Raw genomic sequence first — 17,675 nt, 5'->3', positions numbered from 1 at the left:
TTTTACATATCAAGTCTGTGAAACAAAGAAAAATTTTCTATAAAATAGACATATTTGTAATAAAATAAACTCATTAGGTAACATAAAGCTTCTGTACTGTACAAACTATCAGATTAACTTGTTTATCTTTTGGTGTTTTAATACACAGGTAACACTTACCTGGCCCTTAATCAATAAGACTGGTTTTCTACTGTGAACAAAAGATAACACGTTGAGGCATGATAGACAAAATCAGGCATTGTTTGTGAGTGGACAGTCTTAGATTCTGTGGGATTATATTTTAAAGCACATAAACCAGAACACGCTCCCCTGCCTTAAACAAGAACTGGCTTTGACTATTATTTACCTTAAAACTTCACTTTGAAGAAATTTCATTTATTGTATTTGGACTGATCTCATAAGTTACTCTCACTCAACGAAGTGTATCAGAATCAGACCTTTAATTATTACTTGCCAAGCAGGTTTTAAGAGAAAAGTGATGGACACTTTGATTATAAATTATAGAAACTCCTTATTGCACAAAGCTCTTGCATGTCATATAAAAAATATACTCAAACCAGCATTACCACCTTTCATTAGGATTGACAACTGCAGTTTGAAAGATGTGATAATGTCAGAAGCAGAAATTGTCTGCTCATTCACAATGTTTCTAGCCAGGCTTCCTCTAAAAGTTACCTTTTAAAATGCTTTTGGTTTAATAAATTAATGGTTCAGTGAGAAGCACGTCTGACCAGCATTGGTTCAGGGATTAGTAAGCACATTTGTGAGAAAATATGTAAATTATAAGAACTCCCATCAGACCAAAAAATGTAGTTAAATCTACAGTAAAGACTTAAAATCCCCAAACCCTCCTTTTGGGTTTTTTCTCCCTGATGGCTACTTAGTGCTACTTTGGAGATCAGCTTCTTACTGATACTTGCAAACTCTAAAATGACTGACTAGGAAAAATTTAATTCAGATCCTACGGCAGTAGTCATAAATTATCACTTAAGGAAAAAAAAAAAAAAAAGTGGTTTTGTTTTGCTTTTTTAATGCAGAATATTAAGATATTTGGTTAAAATTGTCCACTAGTCAGAAAAAGAAGCCTGCATATACTCAGACATTGCTGCATGCATGTTTTGCTTCTGATTATAAAATACCATAAGTTGCCTCACATCAAATAGCAACTTTTCTTCAGAGTCTTGAGAGTTGGTAGATTTAAAAGATTAAGAACAACCAACATGGGTGGGGATAGTCTTGTCTTTATATTAGCATTTTCTATTAACTTTCTGACATACATTTGTACCTGCCTCAATTACTATTACCCTATTACAGACTTAAAACTCTATGTCCTAAACCATTGGTCTGCATAACATGAATGTGTTCATCACATAGCCTGATTCCACAACTTAAAACTTTGATTCTGTATGAAAGGATAAAAAGTCAGAGTGGTATCTCTTAGAAGAGCTGTACCAAATACTCAGCAGCATGTGTAAATATCCACCAGCCAGGAGCAGGCAGAGCAATGTTACAAGTACTTCACACCAATGGGAGGAATCCCTTCCCTTCCTCTGATGGCCAATAGGGCACACCTGAGCCAGAGGCTCTGCTGCCTTCCTTATCACTTCATTCTGAACAGAATAGAAAATAAACGATCTCATCTCACAGCTAAGAAACAGAGTTTGCACCATTTATTCCAGCTGTCAGGTGGTCCAGGTAATTAATTTTAATTGCTCATACCAGAATTAGAAAAGAGAAATTTTGCCACTATTAGCTGCTAGGGTGGATTTGGAGGTCTCTATTCCACTTCTACAGTGTCAGGGCCAAAACATCCATCAGTCTTTAGTTTACTAAAATACTTTCTGTATCTTGCAAAAATGGCAAAAGGTGCTGTGGTTATTTTCACTTTTCATTTACTGTCATTTGCAAAGCTTGTGTTTTATCAGTTGCAAATATGGCTGATGCCAATAAAGTTAGTGGCCTCAAAAACAATTTGATGAGAGACTCCTTTAACTGGTAAAGTATCACCCCAGCGCAAGACCCTGAGTTAGATGTGTTTCCGTGTCTTTCTCTTTCAGACTTTGCAAGAGCAATGGGTTGGAACAGAATACATCACAGAGTCATTCAGATTTACAACTTCTCCCTTGTAAAACCCAGCATCCCTAACACCTGACTGAATTGCATGCTGCTACAACTACACAGTGCAGTCTGGAGATAATGATAAGGATGGGTTTCTTCTCTTAAAATGTACTGCCTATCATATCAAACTAGTATTTTTATCCTGACTTTATCATACATATAATTCTGCTATTCTCCATCACTAAGAAATTGGAGTCAGTAATCAGCTGACTGACCTGGATGAGTCTAAAGTAACATTTTCACTTCCCTGTACACTTCAATGAAGTGAAATGCCAGAAGAGGAATTTTTTTTTTGTTATTTTCAAAATTTAGTACAGAAGTGGCTGATATATCAAAGAATAATCTTTAAATGTAATAACATAATCTTACACTAACAACTACTATGGCCATAGACAGATTGTTGTTTGGGCTTTTTTTTTAAATCATATTAACTTCTTCAGCAAAGATAAAAACTAATCCTCCTAGTTTCAATGAAACCTTTGAAAGCCATAAGACATCAAATAATATCAATAACTGCTCTGCCAATATTGCACCAAAGTTCAAACTTTTGTAATTAAGTCTTATGAAATTGAAGTCTTGTAGAACGTACATTTGACAGTTATAATTATGTTACAATATGATAAAAGCTAACCATGTTGTTTCCTCTAGAATCTTTGCTACTTTAGCAAAGTACTTTATATATACATTTATATATATATACATTGCCATCCATCCTAAATGGCTGTGTTCACAGTACTTGGTATACATACATGCTGGTAACTGTCAACACAGCTGAAGATAAAACGAACAACCAACAAACCCACCACAAAAAATCCCTAAAAATCCAGCACTGTTATGTCACATACAGAAGTTCAGAGAAGTCCAACTGAGGTTGTTCAATATTGCCATATGCAGTGTGAATGATCACATTCCTATTTATGGATGTATTAAAAAAAGCTGTGAGTAATCAGCAAAATCTGGAGAAATGCTTTCATGCAGCCTGTTTGTGAAATGATCATTTGATTATATGACAAACAAATGTGTATTAGAGATGCCTTTAAAAAGGAACAGGAAAATGAAGTAGGGTAAAATATTGCTTATAGTGAAGCAAAAGCTCCTATCTGCATGTGTGACATCCACAACAAAGGATGGAATGAATAACCTAAGCTCCTTTCCAGCACCAGGAATCATTCATTTCTGTGCTGAAGCGCTGCACTCTATGAGCAGGCTTGGGCACATGCTTAAGTGCAGACCATGGTGAAGGGCTCTATAAATAGTGTTAATTACACCATCCTTGCAAACTACATATGAAAAAGGATTTTTCTGTTTTGCCTTCGGATCTTCACCAAAATAGCTGTATGTCAGGCTCTAGACCAAAAAATATCAACAAGATTGTATGAATGGAATTATTTAAATCCTTCTGACTAAATTATATGAAAGAAGAATTTTACAGGTAAAGCTAATGTGCAGCTGCTACAATGCTTGCAAACAGTACATCCCTAAATGATACCTCCTAAATTCAAATAAGATTATTTTATCATCTGTTGTTTAGATGTTTCATTGGTAATGTACCTTCTCTAGATTAAATTTTTTCACGGTCAAAACCAAACTGTACTGTGCACTGCATTTCACAAGGTCACCCACAACATCCCTTGTGTGAAAACAAGCTCGCAGAAACACACTTCTCATTTCTGGTGGAAAGTTTTTTCTTTCTACTCCAGCATATTTGCACTTTAGTATTAAAAGAAAGCAGAGTATGAGCATTCATTCAACCCTCCTGTCCACATTTTTAATATTAAAGGCTACTAAAGCATGTATATTCTGGTCAAAGGTATCACTGGCATTTTCTGTGGATATTTCTCGGAATTGTTTCTTGTGTATTCAAAACATATGGAACTAGGGGAGATTTCAAATAAATTACTTCATCATCTGTTTGATCATCTATCACACACATGCATCATTTATTCATGTAGGAATAACACAGAACTTACAGCACTTCAAATCCCTAGATTTGACATAGGACTCACCAGTAAAAAGCAAAGTGAATTGGAGCAGGGAGGTGGCAAACTGCACATTAAAGAAAAGCTGAAGAATAAAATATAACTAAAGCCAGCAGCAGGAAGGGAAGATATTAAAAAGAACCCACTTAGAAGAGTTAGGGAATCATATAATGGTTTGGGTTGGAAGGGACATTAAAGAAGGGACACCTTTTACTAAAACAGGTTACTCAAAGCCCCATCCAACCTGGCCTTGAACGCTTCCAGGGATGGGGCAGCCACAACTTCTCGGGGCAACCTGTGCCAGGGTCTCACCACCATCACAGTAAGAACTTCTTCCTAATAGCTAATCTAAATCTACCCTCTTTCAGCTTAAAGCCATTATCACTTCTCCCATCACTACATACCTTTGCAGAAAGTCCCTCTCCAGCATTTTAATAGGCCCCCTTTTAGGTGCTCTCAGGTCTCCACAGAGCATTCTCCTCTCCAGCTCCCCCAGCCTGTCTTCATAGGAGAGGTGCTCCAGCCTTCTGATCATCTTTGTGACCCTCCTCTAGACTTGCTCCAGCAGCTCCACATCCTTCTTATGTTGCAGGCCCCAGAGATGAACTCAGTACTCCAGGTGGGGTTTCACAAGAGTGAAATAGAAGGGGAGGATCACCTCCCTCAACCTGCTGGTCACGCTCCTTTTGACGCAGCCCAGCATACGGTCGGCTTTCTGGGCCACAAGCGCATGCTGCTGGGTCATGTTGAGCTTCTTGTCAATCAACACCTCCAAGTCCTTCTCCTCAGGGATGCTCTCAGTCTAGTCTCTGCCCAGCCTGTATTTGTGCATGGGATTGCCCCAGCCCAGGTGCAGGACCTTGCTCTGGGCCTTCTTGAATTTCCTGAGTTTCACACAGGCCCACCTCCCAAGCCTGTCAGGGTCCCTCTGGATGGCATCCCACACAGCTTTGTGTCAGTTGCAAACTTGCTGAGGGAAGGATATATAAAGCTTATGGCCAAGAAGCCATTACCACCACAGTTTACATTTCCCATCCAACACTTCCATATAGAGCTCCCTATCCCTATAAGGCTGAAATATTTTAGTTCTCAAGGAACGGTATTGTACAGAAGGCAGGAGAGAGAGTGGCACCAGCAAACTGCAGGGGTTGTGAAAGATAATAAAGCTATGAGTCCCCATCTCTTTCCTCCCTCCCTATGATAAGGCCCATCCATTTGAAAATAATTCTTCATCTTCCTTAAGTCTGGTGATCACACTGCCTTTTACCATGTGAAGAAGTATATGTAAAATAGTTTCTCTGAAAAATTCCAGAATTTGTCAACCGTTAAGATACACGAGTTCCTCTGAAACAGAAATTTCGAAAACGGCATTTGGACAGACTAAACCAGAAGACAAAGGTGCAATACAATACAACAGGCAAAAAGGCATATCTTAGGCCAAAAGTAACTTGTAACATTTAACAGAAGCGTCTTAATAGTGCAGTGCCCAAAAGATGAACTTATATAAACCTGTAATACTCCTCAGAAACAGGAGTAATCCAATTTTAAAGATGAAATAAATAGTACCTATGAAAAGTGAAAGTTAACTTTTGCAGCGTAACCAGACCAATTCATGTTTCCTACCACTTGTAAAAACTACAAAATGACAATCTCAAAAATGCTATTAATTAGAATGATCCATCTCACAATTTCACCGAATTACTTTCTCAAGACACTATTACAGCCATTGTACTGATAATCAGATGCCAGTAAGAGTATATGCTTCATCTCCTATTTATTCTCTAAGACAGGAATCAGACATCACAATAAAGAAATATTCCAACGTTCTATAAATTTTAATCAAGTGTTTATTTTCACAGAGAATGCAATATACTTCGTTGTGGGTTAGAGAGCCAGTTATGCAATAAATATACAGTAGCAAGCCATTTTCTTGTATAGGCCATTGGGCTGTCCCACAATTTAGCCTGAAATACGCTATAAACAATGAAAAATAATTCCTCTACTCTGAAAGTAAGCTAAATATCAACTTATGTACCTGAAACTAGAATGACCTTAACTGGAATAAACAGAAATTTGTATTTATTATTGTGATTGTTATTAGGTGAAGATTTTCTTCACAAGGGAATAAAAAAGTAACCATAACAGTGAGGGTCAGACAGGATGCCTTGTCATTTAACACGTACATCATGCAACTATAAGCAGAAAACAGGCTTCCTAGACTCAACAGATTAGACCATGATTAAACCATGAATCATGATTGAGAACATTTCTCTGTGGATACCATGCTCAAAGACAGACAGAAAATTACCTCCTTCATAAAAATCAATAGTTTTCTGGTCATGCACTCACATGAGAAGTAAGAGTTTCACATATACTTTTTGGTGTGAAAATGAAGCATCAAACAATTGAACCCAGTTTTTCTGTAGAAATGTCCAAATTATTTGATTATTATCTATTCTAGGTAGGACTGCTCAGGTGTTGGTATTTTTTAAATAAAAAAGAAATAATAATAAAAATAAAAAAATAGTAAAAGAGGTAGTCCATTTAATTTCAAAATAGATTGAGGGTGGTGGAAGAAGACAACAGAAAAGAAGTTTCCAACACAGATCTAATCATGCATAAGAGAGTGAAACAGTCATGTGTCGAGCCTTGGACAGAGTTACTACTGTTAAAGGGTAACTGTTTCCACCCAACAGAGTTTGTAGTGAAACACAAATCAGGTGCAATATTTTAATCAAAACAGCTAACGGTTACTGAAGACGTTTCAGGAATTGCAGGACTCAGGGAGACAAGGTACCTATTGAGTAGTGCTGGCAGAGATGATATTTTTCTCTGCAAATCTGTTTCTGTAGTTTCACAATGGAAAGACTTTTCCAAGTTGACATGATTTTTCCAATATTGTTTCATAAAAGGATCATGCAACAACTTATGAGCAAACTGTTAAAGGAAAAGGCTTTCCTTACCTGTGATTGTGACTGTGCGTGTTGGACCACAGATGCATATGGTCTGCTGGCTGTAAGTGCATGGGGGCAGGGTGCACAGATGGGAAGAGGAGTGGAAGGAAGGGTGACAGCTCCTAATATAAAACCAGTTACAAAAGCCTACCATACGAACAGGGAAAACTGCCCTTGATAAATGCCTCCCTTGATCTATTTAGCACTCCAACATCTATAATTGAATAAAGCTCAATCTCTTCCTGAAATGAAACACTGGACTTTAAAGCCAGATGATATAAATGCAGGTTTCCATGAGTGATACAATCCATCTACCTGATCGTACTCCAACTTCTTACAGAGAATCAGTTTTTAAAATATGCTTGTCAATGGTAGGCTCTATTCTTCTTCCTTGTCCAAAGATGACAAACTGTAGCTATTTTGTAATCAAAACTTTCAAAATACACCAGTCAGATCTTCCAGTGGGTTCACTATCTAACATAGCCATCATGTCTGTAATGCAATTATCTAAGTCATACATGTCCACAGAAATCCAGCAGCAATTTCACTAGCCAAACCATCTAGCTACCTAGTATTTACAAACACTCTCAGTGAGCAAAACAGAAAAAACAAACATGGGTTTTTGACATGCTTTAGCAACCTCATTTACAAATAGCCAGAGACTTTCAGCACCAAGAATCAAACAATGATGCAAAAAAGCGTAAACAGAAGCAGTCTTTAAACACTGTATACCTATGACTGCAGTAATACGTGCACCTCTGTGACCAGCAAAGTCTTAGGCACTCCATGCAAAAAATTCTAGCTCTTATACTATGTCATGTACAAAATACAATCTACTAGCTAAAATTAAACTCAAGTCAATACAAACAGATAAAATCAACTAAATGGAATTAAAATGAGTGTGTGGCATTAGAAAGAACAAAACTGAGGACCCGAAAAAGACTTGGGTAAAGACACAGTGTTTCTTTGAACACAAACGTGAATCCCTTCAGATGGGAAGGCCAGAACACTTATCCCAGGCACTCACCACCCTCCTCTTTTTTATTTTTTTTTTATTCTTTTTCTTGCGTAATAAAGATTTCACATCAGGGTTTGAATATACTTTATTTTTTGAAGACCTTGCAATCTGTGACTGAACTAACATGTATCTGCCTTTTCTTTTTCTTAGAGAAATAAGGCTGACTGTTGTGTAAAAAAAAAAAAGAGGTACAATTCATAGGGAATGCACAATATCAACTTTAAGAAAAAAATCACTTTTCTGTCAATTTTCTTTTAAAATGTTGCAGCTGTTAAAAATAAGTAGAGCAAGTAACCACAAAGAAAATTATATTAAAAAGGCAACCAGCGAAGGATAAGGAAAGTTTTTTCTGCATCCCTTGTCCTAGAACCAGACTCTGAAACACTCTAACAATAGAGAAATTAAATCAGACTTTTAAAAAGTTGCACTTATAATTGGTATAATTCGCTATATTTTATTCAGGATGTAAACTGTCAGTACACCTTTCTGAAACAGGGAAGTACTATTATGCTTTTTGTGCAAATGCATCAAGATTAAAGGTTACAGCTACAAAACCCTGAATCATTACACACATTTAGATAATACAACTTTCAACTAACTTGTTGACTCCAGTGTTTCCTGATCCTTCCTTGGAGCCTTGGAGAAACTAAATGGGAATACTTTAATATATCTGAATTCTCTAAATCTTCTGTAGGAAACATTGAACTAAATGAGGCTTTTAGCATTTAAAAAGGAGTTATGTGGATTTGACTTAAATTCCTCATCCAAAGTTATGCAGGAACTATAGAATTATCATTCCTCTCCTGATCTGGATGGTTTTCCTTCTTTGTGTTTCATAAAAGGTAGGTAAAAAAAAAAAAAAAAAAACCCACAAATAAAACAAATCAAGAAGTGTTAGTAACATTCATTCAAGCCATCCAGACCTATGGCAGCACCTGAACTAACGACCGTTTCCCTCCCCTCAACAACAGCCAGTTTTTGTTTTTTTTTGTTTGGTTTTTTTTTTTATGTGAAGGTGTTCACCTAAAAAAAGATTTCACATACTTAATAAACACACAAAGCACACACAGAACTGTTACACAGTGATTCTAGGCTGCAGTATTCACTTAAAACTCAGGTTAGGTTTTATCTCCAAAGATATAAAGCTACTGTATTATTCATAGCCTTGGTATCAAATTTACTTGTGGCATATCCACAAGCAGGTGTACATTTGACAGTAATACACAGGCTTTAGACTTTTTAGGAGATAATAATTATCTTCACCCACCGAGGGTATTTAAATCCTTAAGAAATTATTTTTCCCTTGTTTCCTTAATACATATACATCTGTATAAAAGACATGCATAAAAATTTGAAGTCACAACTTAGCAATTGGCTCTAATTTAGCTTCAATAATCAGATTCAGGATCAAAACTTTTTTTTTTTTTTTTATTGTGGCAAGCATGTGAGAATTTGAAGAGGGTAAATTTACAAGTCCTCAACAGGTAGATAGAATACAGTTATGTTATAAACCCTAATGCGTGTATAATTGCATATGTAGAAGGCAGTGGGATCTAAACAGACCTACTTCTGTTGTTTGACTGATCAAAACAATAGATGTATTTAAATGCATACAAACCATACACATGCTTAACTTCAGTGCTGAATGGAGAATAACTGATGTAAGCCTCAATCTGTAGCCTGCTACATTTATTATGTATGCAAAATCTTGTTATGTAGCTTCTAAGAAAAACAAACCAACCAACCTTTTACTTGTGATTGATCTAGGATGAATTCCATGATTTCAAGAAACTGCTTTCTCTCCTGTCTTCTATATTTCATTTTCCATCATATATTTTAACAACAAATTGTCTATTTTTGAAGTCCTTTTTTTTCCCTTTCATCTGGAGAAAAGTAAGACTGTATTCAGGAGCTATCAAACCCAAGCACATTGGGATGACTATAGAACAGACTTACGACAATCATCTGGCTTGTTCAGTCATCAATAGAACTGAAACCTTTCCTTCTCCATCCTTAGCTCATTAAATACAGATTAGCCTATTGTGTTGGTTTAAAATTAAAATCGAATAGCACTGCATTACTCTGCTGCAAAAACATAGCTGGAAATACAAACGCATTACAAATGCAGTTAGCAGAATGCTAACTCAGCAGAAGCAGTTATCAAAAATAAATAAAGGCCAAGACTGACCAGCATTTACATGCCAAAAATAACCCATCTGTCAAATAAATCTAAGAATGCTTCTGAAGTACTGCCAAATGTAGCTCTTGGTATATTCCAATTGACAAAGAAGATGAAAGGAACAAAGATGCATGACTCCCTTCTGAGATTAAGACTATTATTAAAATCAAAGAAAACCCCAAAACTTTAAAGCAAAGCAGGGCAAGGAGGAGCACTTTCAGTTTTCACAATAAAACTGCATTTCGAACAAGCCTGGAGAAAGTAATCAAGAACATGCAGTCAGTGTTGACAAGCATAAAGTCACTCTCACCTTATGCTAAATCATAGAATAGTTAGGGTTAGAAAGGACCTCAAGATCATCTAGTTCCAACCCCCTGCCATGGGCAGGGACACCTCACACTAAACCATCTCACCCAAGGCTTCGTCCAACCTGGCCTTGAACACTGCCAGGGATGGAGCACTCACAACCTCCCTGGGCAACCCATTCTAGTGTCTCAGCACCCTAACAGGAAAGAATTTCCTCCTTATATCCAATCTAAACTTCCCCTGTTTAAGTTTCAACCCGTTACCCCTTGTCCTGTCGCTACAGTCCCTGATGAACAGTCCCTCCCCAGCATCCCTATAGGCCCCCTTCAGGTACTGGAAGGCTGCTATGAGGTCTCCATGAAGCTTTCACTTCCCCAGGCTGAACAGCCCCAATTTTCTCAGCCTGTCTTCATACAGGAGGTGCCCCAGTTCCCTGATCATCCTCGTGGCCCTCCTCTGGACTTGTTCCAACAGTTCCGCGTCCTTTTTATGTTGAGGACACCAGAACTGCACACAATACTCCAGGTGAGGTCTCACAAGAGCAGAGGGGCAGGATCACCTCTTTCGACCTGCTGGTCACACTCCTTTTGATGCAGCCCAGGATACAGTTGGCTTTCTGGGCTGTGAGAGCACACTGAAGCCAGCTCATATTTAGTTCTCATTAACCAACACCTGCAAGTCCTTCTCCGCAGGGCGGCTCTGAATCTCTTCTTTGCCCAATCTGTAGCTGTGCCTGGGATTCTCTTAAAATGATTGTCCCAGAAGACTTATCCTTGCTTATTCCAATTAGAAAGTCATGCTTAGTATCAGCTCAATTTTTCACAGCTGTGCTCTAGTAAAACCAAATTTTTTAAGGTCAACGAGTGATAAGTTTTACTCAAAAGTTCAGACACACTTCTAATTCCATCTAAACAGTGCCTACAATACTTTATGACTGCCTAGGTCAGACAGCACTGGGCAGGCAACATAACTTTTTTCATTATATAAGTCTTGATCATTAAAAATAAAATATTACTCCAAACTGAATAGCAATATCTGGAAAAATATTTTTTAAAGATAAAAAAATGTGAATACAATCAATCAACATCTTTAATTTTAAGATTTTTTTTTAATGTTTAGGTTTTATTACTGTTAGTGATGAAATAATAAAACTTACAGTCAATGCTGCAAAAACTGAGGCCTAAGTGCCAATATTAACTCTAAGATCTTCAAATGCTAAATTAAATTCAGTAGGGATGGGCAAATATTTTAACAGGACCTTCCAGATGCAACCCTGAAAGTGTTCCACTTTCAGAACTGCAATTTCTACACTCTCTTTTGCTTTTTTTGAAGTAAGATAGTAAGATTTTAGTGCTGACCTGTACCAGGATCAAGTTGTCACGGCCTGTTCATTCTAGTAGTTCAACACAAATTCATCTTATATACCCATACAAAAACAACTATGGCAGCATTTTGATCAGCCCCAAGCGTGGCACAATATAATAGTACTGCCTCTGCTCTGCTGCTTCATTTTTTAAATTTAACTCAATGGAGTATCAACATAGATTTCTCTAGTCCATGCACCATAAGAAAAATAACAAACAACCCCCCAGAAAAACCCACCCCAAAACCCCACTCCTTCTTAACAACAAACTTCAATCTGTAAATCACAAAAGCATTAGAAATTGTCCTCTAATATCAGCTAATAAGCAAAATATTTAACCAACTAACTGAACAATCACTTCTCTGCTATTCTGGATTTAACCAACCAGAAAACTTGAAAAGGTTTTTTTTTTTCCACAATATACCTCTGCTCTGTGATAAATGATTTACTATGGATGATGAATGAATATAGTGTTTCATTATGTATGGCATTCATCAGTTATGAGAAGTCTTTTGAATAAACTGAAAGTGATTTCATACCATATTCAAAGCCTCATGCAGCTAAGGCACAGATTAAAGCCACATCCAGTACTTGAAAAAACAAATGAAAATGAGACCTCAGCTTTACATTATGTCTGCGCAAGATTACCATCTTTATAAAAGCCCTTCAGGACTGTTCTTTAAAACATGTTTCAGGGTCTGGACTTAGGAAGAGAAAGAAGATGTCTGAAAATCAATAAAGAAAGGACTAAAACATTTATAGGTGCTATCACAGTGTTCAATAAGAACCTACCTCACCTTCAATTGTCCATTTGTTAAAGATGGCGATTACAAAAATAAATGAGGCAGTTCTAAAGAGAGGTGCAAATTCACTAATAAATAGTGGAACAGGTTTGCTGGATGTGTTTCTTTTCCCAGCTTCCTCCCCACACATATTAGAAGCTTGACACTGAAGTCTTTTGCTTCCAGCTACTTAATGAAAGCAACAGTCCTGGACTTTTTTAAAAAAACTTTCAAATATATTTTTCATTTTATTTCACAGAGTATTTCCCAATTCAGAAATACAGCCAAATACAGACAGGGAAATTAATTTCTCTTTTTCAAGCCCAAGCTAGAAGTATAATGGGTCCTTTGCTTACCACAAAAAAAGTGATGAAAGATTTCCAGTCCAGCCCTGCAGATTCAAAAACATCTTCCAAATTTCACCAAAACTTCCAATTATTTTAATTAGACAAATTTTAAAATACATGTAGGAACTCAGATGCTTGTCTAGTAATAATATCTACAAGAAATAACGCTTGTCACAGGCTCCTCTTCTAAACAGCTCAAGGCCACACCAAGCCAATCCTTATCTACAGAGTGCCTCTTCCAGACTCTCAAAACCTGTCAGTAATTCAGTGAGGTATTTGTTTTTATATCTGGTTTGGAAAGAATAATTGAAGCCACTCTGGAGGTGCCAGTTAAAACATCCTTAACTACTAACAGATGTTCTACAGAAATGATGCCCTCTCACTTTACGGCAGGAAATAAACATGCCTCTTCATATGATCAGCACATATCACATTTTATAGATAAGAACAGTTTGACATGCAATGTAATTGTCTAGCAAAGTTTGAATAGAAAAACATTTTCCAAAATAACTCTTCCTTACCACACTAAGTATAATTTAGAACCTAGAAAATGAATGGTGTTAAAATTCAGGCAAGCCATTTTCCGGAGACGTTTAAAGTTGTTAACTAAAAACCTGCAAATCTTTAAAGTTGCCCCATTATACAGAAAGATTTAGTAAGTCTTGAATAGAATATTTTTTTTCCTGAAGAGATAACTATGTCTATTGTAATGACATTACGGCCCACTGTGCAGATTTAGCAAAAAAACAGTAACTAAAGCTCTCCTGCTAACAGATCAAGAGCTTAGCATTCAGCCAAACGTCTTAGGGTCAACTGACTAAACATAGGAAATTTAACTACAGAAGGCAGGAAGCTGCAGCATTTGTTGCATTACAGCATCTACTGCAGCTGGCAATCCACAAGCTTAATGCCCCAAAACATGCAATAAAGATTCCACCCAAAGTTGTTCTGAGTTTACTCTACTCTCTCCTTAGTTTGGTGGCAAAAGTCTGTAAGAGCTAATACTGGAGAAGTACAAACCTGCAACAGGACCACCACCCAAAATTAAAAAAAAAAACCAGTTAACTTATCATCCACACAAAAAATAGGTGGAGTTTCACAGGAGCAATGTGGCCAGATCCTTATTACACTAAACAAGCAGGAAAATTAACTGAAGCTGAAATTACACATCTAATGGAAAATCCTCCACATATTACGTTTTACACAAAATTTTATTGGAACAAGGAGAAACTCCCATCTTTGTTTCACTGTGAAATCTTAACCTTAAACCTTCTTAATTAGTTTCTTGCTTGTGAGTTATAAGAACCCATAAAATCAAAACCTACTAGCGATTCAAGAATTTTTTTCACAAGTAGCTAATGCAAGTTTATTAAGTTTCACCACCAAACATATTTGTAATTTTGTAGGATTTGGATGAATATGCTTCAGACTACAGGGTGTATATTTGCTGCAAGAAATTCCATTTGACTACTGACTGACAGCACCTGACCCATCAGTGACATCATTATTTATTTGTAGAAAATGGAAACTTTTCCAATGGAAAACAAGGAACGTCAATTCATAAACTGTAAACAGTAACACAATTCTAGGATATTAATGCAGCTCAAGCTCCATTCTTAGCAGATCTGTATAAGAATCTTTTAAAATCATAATTATTTCATTGCTTCTTGTGAACACGTTTGGTACACTGACCATCTGTTCTAGGGGGGGTTGTGTGCACAAAAGATCTTGCGACAATATACCCGAATGCAGTTATTTTCTATGCAAGACAAAATTTCCAAGCTTTTTAAAAAGTAAATTTTCTTCAGAGTGAAGTTCTGATTCCAATATGTTAAAAGTTACTTTTAATATATTACCTCCAAGTAAGTTAGCTACTCAAGACGTGATATGCAGCAAATAAGGGCAAATTTGTGTTGCTTTATGTACATTTTTATTACTTGCCAAACATGCAAAGCAGCTCTCTGGTTGACATGATTCTCACTCCCAGCTATGTGATAATGCACAGGAATTCAAAACATATTACTTCGTGGTTATTTGTGGGCAGAAAGTAGTGTAAACAGGATCTTCTAATTTGATGGCTTTCCTGCACCTTTTGTAGGAAGAGCGGCAGAAACAGAAACGTTGATACAGACAAGGGAACCCTCAACAACTGTGTCAATGTTTAAACCCAGGTTAACACAACTGAGAGGATTAAGTCCTTCCTAGCAGTTCAGCTCTGCAAAATACCAGTCTTATACGTTGAGGTATATAAACTACTTAAATTCAAGGAAATAAATGGAAGTTACATTAGAAATAATAATGCATTGAAGAGAACAGCATTCACAAAAGGACCCACTCCATTCAAGTCAACAACTGCATCTGTTCTCAATACTTTTTGAAAAAATAGAAAGTTGCATGAAAAGTCACCAATGCCCTCACCTGCCAAACCCAACAAAAAAGAAAACTTTGAGACATGGAGTATTAATAAATAATGGCAAGTCAACAGGTAGCACTCATCTGATGTGCTTGCTGCCAGAAAATACTAGACATACATACAAGAACCTTGCTTGATTCCATTTTTTCAAAATAATGGCAGCTGAGAGCAATAATCAGGAAAGTCATTATGTCCCATTTAAGATCATTTTGTCAATTAGAATTAGTCTCTGACAAGATGTCCCTATGAAATCTGAGGAATACATTTGCTTCTCTTGAATTCCTGATCATAAATCAACTGAACTCAGCAACATGTTTTTATAATTCTCTTGTGAATTCAGGTGAAAGAAAACTGGCACAGATCTCATTGCCTCTAAACAGACCACATTTTGCTCATCAAGTACGCACAAAAGGAGCGGAACAGGTCATTCTGATCTTACTCATTCTTATTTCAAGGAAAAAAGAAATACTAAAGAGTAAAGCCTTTATGAGGAAGAAATTAGAGGATGTCTGCTGCACGCTGCTTTCCTCCTGTGTGACCTCCAGCCAGTACTTAACAGCATTATCACTTACAGCGCTGCTGTAATAGCAGCATAGCAGGATCAGCACAGCCTTCCCCTCAGCTTGAACTTTGTGAGGATAAATTATCAAAAAAAACACGCAATAACGGTGGCAGTGTAAGCATCAAGGCCATACAAGTAATAAATACACCTTTAACATTTTCTGCAGAAATCAGAAAACTTGCATTGTCAAGCTCATTCATTCAACATGGCTTTCTTCAGAAAAAAATATGAAGACTTTAAAAAAAATGAATCTATGTTAATTAAACATGCATTAAACATAGGTTATAATGAAAATTAGGATATTCTGATTTCCCGTTTTAAATTTATGTTCTAAAATATTAATACATCAAGTAACAAGAAAGCAAAGGTTGGTATTCCCATCCACTCTCACGCAGGGTACAAGTTCCTTTCTAGAAATAGAACATAAAGACTGCTAGTAATTTGGAGCACAGAAGAGTAATGCACTGGTCTTGGCTGGGATAGAGTTAGTTTTCTCCCTAGTAGCTATTATAGGGCCATGTTTTAGATTTGTGCTAGAAACAATGCTGCTAACACAGGAATGCTTTAGTGCTGAGCAGTGCTTACACTGTCAAAGCCTTTTCTGCCTCTCACACCTCCCACCAGCGAGTAGGCTGGGGGCGCACAAGAGTTGGGAGAGGACACAGCTGGGACAGCTGACCTCAGCATAAAAAGACGGTGGAAGAGAGGGTAAGGGGAGGATGTTTCAAGTGATAGCATTTGTCTTCCCAAGTAACCCTTATGTGTAATGGAGCCGTGCTGTCATGGGGATGGCTGAACACCTGCCTGAGCATGGGAAATGGTGAATACTTTGTTTTGTTTTGCTTAAGCGCACAGCTTTTGCTTTACTTATTAAGCTGCTTTACCTAAACCCATGACAGCTCTGCCCCTGACCCAGCCATCAATACATCAAAGAGAAGGCATTAGTACCTTTATAAGTTACAAATTAGTTATATTTCGCTGTCAGGATAACTAGTGTGACAACCCACTTCAGTCTCATCCTTTTACCTTTCTTTAGATCTTGTTCAATCCTGCAAGTGTCTCAGAAACTGGAGGTTTTGTTCTTTAAGTATAATGTTATACCAGGTTATTCAAACACTTTCATACCATGACACAGTAGCATACAGCTCAACAGGAATTACTACCCACATATTTACTGAGCTTTTCGGTAGAGTTTGGCAGCCGAGTCTTAGTGTGTTTCATGATGCACCAGTTATTTCACTAGAAGTAAATGACTTAGCTAATCTAAGGCTAGCTCGGACATTTCTTCACTCTCTTTGCTAAACACTATTCTAAGTAATGTATTGCCATCCTTGATATTTTCACACCACTGTTATTTACTTGTATTTCTCTCTTTATTACTGCAAAACTGAATAACTACATTTATATATAAATTGATTATTCGAAAGTCAGATCAGCCCTGCAGTGAAACATGTTTATCCCACTTTTGTGCATGGAATATAAATCTTTTCATAACTTAACTCTGACTGGAGTCATTACTCTACAAACTCATTATCATTATAAGTTTACCCATTCCTCTAATGAGATGGGGCTTTTTCCACCAGTGGTATTTAATAAGTTCCTTTAAACATCAGTATACTGATCAGAAAATAGAAAAAAAAAACCCAGAATTGCT

General features: G+C 36.9%; 1 protein-coding gene across 2 annotated transcripts in view; it reads right to left on the bottom strand.

Annotated features, from left to right (window-relative positions):
• Positions 1–17,675, bottom strand: part of NRG3 (neuregulin 3) — a 419,575-nt gene that overhangs the window by 116,820 nt on the left and 285,080 nt on the right. The gene's annotated exons all lie outside the window — the stretch shown is intronic.

The sequence above is a fragment of the Lathamus discolor genome, chromosome 3 (assembly GCF_037157495.1).
Source record: "Lathamus discolor isolate bLatDis1 chromosome 3, bLatDis1.hap1, whole genome shotgun sequence".
NCBI classification, from domain to species: domain Eukaryota; kingdom Metazoa; phylum Chordata; class Aves; order Psittaciformes; family Psittacidae; genus Lathamus; species Lathamus discolor.
Note: the sequence above shows the minus strand (reverse complement) of the source record. Positions and strands in the feature narration are given on the sequence as shown.